This window comes from Pristiophorus japonicus, unplaced genomic scaffold (genome assembly GCF_044704955.1).
Source record: "Pristiophorus japonicus isolate sPriJap1 unplaced genomic scaffold, sPriJap1.hap1 HAP1_SCAFFOLD_4257, whole genome shotgun sequence".
Taxonomy (NCBI): Eukaryota; Metazoa; Chordata; class Chondrichthyes; family Pristiophoridae; genus Pristiophorus; species Pristiophorus japonicus.
In genome coordinates this window covers 528-4,892 of record NW_027254154.1, presented here as the reverse complement: position 1 = coordinate 4,892, position 4,365 = coordinate 528, and the positions used below count along the sequence as shown (strand labels likewise).

At 65.3% G+C, this 4,365-nt stretch overlaps 1 long non-coding RNA gene across 1 annotated transcript; it reads right to left on the bottom strand.

The window, feature by feature from the left end:
- Window positions 1–1,361: 1,361 nt before the first annotated feature.
- LOC139251242 (uncharacterized) lies at window positions 1,362–4,038 on the bottom strand. The gene is made up of 2 exons (XR_011591383.1): window positions 3,951–4,038; window positions 1,362–2,137 (listed from the first exon to the last, which is right to left on the bottom strand). It is a non-coding gene; the product is annotated as an uncharacterized lncRNA (long non-coding RNA).
- Window positions 4,039–4,365: the final 327 nt, after the last annotated feature.

Sequence of the window (4,365 nt, the reverse complement as noted above, 5' to 3'; positions counted from 1 at the left end):
CCCTTCTGAGTCACTCGTTTCCGTCGTAAGCTCGATCCGCGTTGTCCCGGTCGCTCAGTACTGTCCCTCCGACAGTGCGGCACTCCCTCAGTACTGTCCCTCCGACAGTGCGGCACTCCCTCAGTACTGTCCCTCCGACAGTGCGGCACTCCCTCAGTACTGCCCCTCCGACAGTGCGGGGCTCCCTCAGTACTGCCTCTCCGACAGTGCGGCACTCCCTCAGTACTGCCTCTCCGACAGTGCGGGGCTCCCTCAGTACTGCCCCTCCGACAGTGCGGCACTCCCTCAGTACTGCCTCTCCGACAGTGCGGCACTCCCTCAGTACTGTCCCTCCGACAGTGCGGCACTCCCTCAGTACTGCCTCTCCGACAGTGCGGGGCTCCCTCAGTACTGCCCCTCCGACAGTGCGGGGCTCCCTCAGTACTGCCCCTCCGACAGTGCGGGGCTCCCTCAGTACTGCCCCTCCGACAGTGCGGCGCTCCCTCAGTACTGCCCCTCCGACAGTGCGGCGCTCCCTCAGTACTGCCCCTCCGACAGTGCGGCGCTCCCTCAGTACTGCCCCTCCGACAGTGCGGCACTCCCTCAGTACTGCCCCTCCGACAGTGCGGGGCTCCCTCAGTACTGCCCCTCCGACAGTGCTGCGCTCCCTCAGTACTGCCCCTCCGACAGTGCGGGGCTCCCTCAGTACTGCCCCTCCGACAGTGCGGCACTCCCTCAGTACTGCCCCTCCGACAGTGCAGCACTCCCTCAGTACTGCCCCTCCGACAGTGCGGCACTCCCTCAGTACTGCCCCTCCGACAGTGCGGCACTCCCTCAGTACGGCACTCCCTCAGTACTGTCCCTCCGACAGTGCGGGGCTCCCTCAGTACTACCCCTCCGACAGTCTCTCCCTCAGTACTGCCCCTCTGACAGTGCGGCACTCCCTCAGTACTGCCCCTCCGACAGTGCGGCACTCCCTCAGTACTGTCCCTCCGACAGTGCGGGGCTCCCTCAGTACTACCCCTCCGATAGTCTCTCCCTCAGTACTGCCCCTCTGACAGTGCGGCACTCCCTCAGTACTGCCCCTCTGACAGTGCGGCACTCCCTCAGTACTGCCCCTCCGACAGTGCGGCACTCCCTCAGTACTACCCCTCCGACAGTCTCTCCCTCAGTACTGCCCCTCTGACAGTGCGGCACTCCCTCAGTACCGCCCCTCCGACAGTGCGGGGCTCCCTCAGTACTGCCCCTCCGACAGTGCGGCACTCCCTCAGTACTGTCCCTCCGACAGTGCGGGGCTCCCTCAGTACTGCCCCTCTGACAGTGCGGCACTCCCTCAGTACTGCCCCTCCGACTCTCTGCCAACTGGAAATAACCCAATGGGCTCCAAGCGACAACAATTTGTTTATTCCAAGAATCCAGCAATAAATTATTTACAGGATCTGGTGGAAATAAAAAGACAAAAGTGAGTGGACCGTGGGTCGGGGGCTTTGATATTCGTGCCGGTTACACCCGGGGGTCACTCCCGGTGAGCGGGGGTCGGGTCGGGTCACTCCCGGTGAGCGGGGGTCGGGTCTGGTCACTCCCGGTGAGCGGGGGTCGGGTCGGGTCACTCCTGGTGAGCGGGGGTCGGGTCACTCCCGGTGAGCGGGGGTCGGGTCGGGTCACTCCTGGTGAGCGGGGGTCGGGTCACTCCCGGTGAGCGGGGGTCGGGTCGGGTCACTCCCGGTGAGCGGGGGTCGGGTCGGGTCACTCTTGGTGAGCGGGGGTCGGGTCACTCCCGGTGAGCGGGGGTCGGGTCGGGTCATTCCCGGTGAGTGGAGGTCACTCCCTGTGCGCAGTGTCTGGTCCCGGTCACTCCCGGGGGTCGGTGTCCAGTCCGGTCACTCCCGGGGGTCGGTGCCCAGTCCGGTCACTCCCAGGGGTCAGTGTCTAGTCGGGGTCACTCCCGGGGGTCAGTGTCCAGTCCGGTCACTCCCAGGGGTCAGTGTCCAGTCCGGTCACTCCCGCTAGGAACAGCAGCCGCCCATTATTCCTGGAGCTGCTCCAGGAGGTAGACGTGATCCTGGGAGCAGACAGCAATTCGCGGCCTCTCCACTCCCTGTCGCGTGACGTCAGTGCTGTATACACCTCGCGGTAAGTTCACCACACGACCCACCGTCTGCAGGGAAAACAAACGCACCATTAGGGAAGCAGGCTGGCTGGGGGACAGCTATTGAACTGTGGAGGCAGCACAAACACAGAGCGAGACTGGGGGAGGAGCTACAGGAAACCGAACACAGACAGAGACAGCACCATCACTGCGGGAAGTCGAGGAACAGACTGTCGAGCGTTAAGTAAGATTTCTTTGTAATAAACACAACAGGTTGCTTTCAGTACAATGTACCTGGAGCCAGCGTGGGTTGTTGTGGTCACTGAGAGGGACACAGCCCCAGGGAACAGGTGAGGCAAGAGATGGGAGCCCCTGTGAACCCGAAACCCTCCCTGGGAGACCTACAATAGGAGTCGGGCATTTCACCCCTCGAACTTGCACCTCCCTCAGTACTGCCCCTCCGACAGTGCGGCACTCCCTCAGTACTGCCCCTCCGACAGTGCGGCGCTCCCTCAGTACTGCCCCTCCGACAGTGCGGCGCTCCCTCAGTACTGCCCCTCCGACAGTGCGGCGCTCCCTCAGTACTGCCCCTCCGACAGTGCGGCACTCCCTCAGTACTGCCCCTCCGACAGTGCGGGGCTCCCTCAGTACTGCCCCTCCGACAGTGCGGCGCTCCCTCAGTACTGCCCCTCCGACAGTGCGGCGCTCCCTCAGTACTGCCCCTCCGACAGTGCGGCGCTCCCTCAGTACTGCCCCTCCGACAGTGCGGCGCTCCCTCAGTACTGCCCCTCCGACAGTGCGGCGCTCCCTCAGTACTGCCCCTCCGACAGTGCGGCACTCCCTCAGTACTACCCCTCCGACAGTGCGGCACTCCCTCAGTACTGCACCACCGACAGTGCGGCACTCCCTCAGTACTGCCCCTCCGACAGTGCGGCACTCCCTCAGTACTACCCCTCCGACAGTGCGGCGCTCCCTCAGTACTGCCCCTCCGACAGTGCGGCCGGCGCTCCCTCAGTACTGCCCCTCCGACAGTCCCTCCCTCAGTACTGCCCCTCCGACAGTCCCTCCCTCAGTACTGCCCCTCCGACAGTGCGGCACTCCCTCAGTACTGCCCCTCCGACAGTGCGGCACTCCCTCAGTACTGCCCCTCCGACAGTGCGGGGCTCCCTCAGTACTGCCCCTCCGACAGTGCGGCGCTCCCTCAGTACTGCCCCTCCGACAGTGCGGCACTCCCTCAGTACTGCCCCTCCGACAGTGCGGCACTCCCTCAGTACTGCCCCTCCGACAGTGCGGGGCTCCCTCAGTACTGCCCCTCCGACAGTGCGGGGCTCCCTCAGTACTGCCCCTCCGACAGTGCGGGGCTCCCTCAGTACTGCCCCTCCGACAGTCACTCCCTCAGTACTGCCCCTCCAACAGTGCAGGGCTCCCTCAGTACTGCCCCTCCGACAGTGCGGGGCTCCCTCAGTACTGCCCCTCCGACAGTCACTCCCTCAGTACTGCCCCTCCGACAGTGCGGCACTCCCTCAGTACTGCACTGGGAGTGTCCCAGCCTTGATTTAAATGCTCAGGTCCCTGGAGTGTTACTTGAACCCACAACTCTGTGACTCAGAGACGAGTGACCCCCCCCCCCCCGCGAGACCCCTGACCCCCCCCCGCGTGACCCCTGACCCCCCGCGAGACCCCTGCCCCCCCCCCCCCCGTGAGACCCCTGACCCCCCCCCCCGCGAGACCCCTGACCCCCCCCCCCGTGAGACCCCTGACCCCCCCCCCCCGCGAGACCCCTGACCCCCCCCCCCCCCGCGAGACCCCTGACCCCCCCCCCGCGAGACCCCTGACCCCCCCCCCGCGAGACCCCTGACCCTCGCCGCACCGACTCACTCACCGACATCGAGTCCCGTTCAACAAGTCGACAGATGTTGCTCCGGGTCCCCGCAGCGATCAGGTGATCAGATCCCAGCCAATGGCAGCTGTAGGTCTGCGTGGAGGGGAGGGGCAATAGAATCAGGAAATACATCACCGTAAGTCTCAGAGAGCATACACTCTCTATCCCCCCATAACCCCCTCACCCCCACAGCCTGTTCCACTGAGATACCTGCTCCTCCATCACCCAAACTCAGGGAGAGTCTGTGCCCCGTGGGGGAGACCCGTACCCCGGGGAGAGTCCGTACCCCGGGGAGAGACCCGTACCCCGGGGAGAGTCTGTGCCCCGTGGGGGAGACCCGTACCCCGGGGAGAGTCAGTGCCCCGTGGGGGAGACCCGTACCCCGGGGAGAGTCGGTGCCCCGTGGGGGAGACCC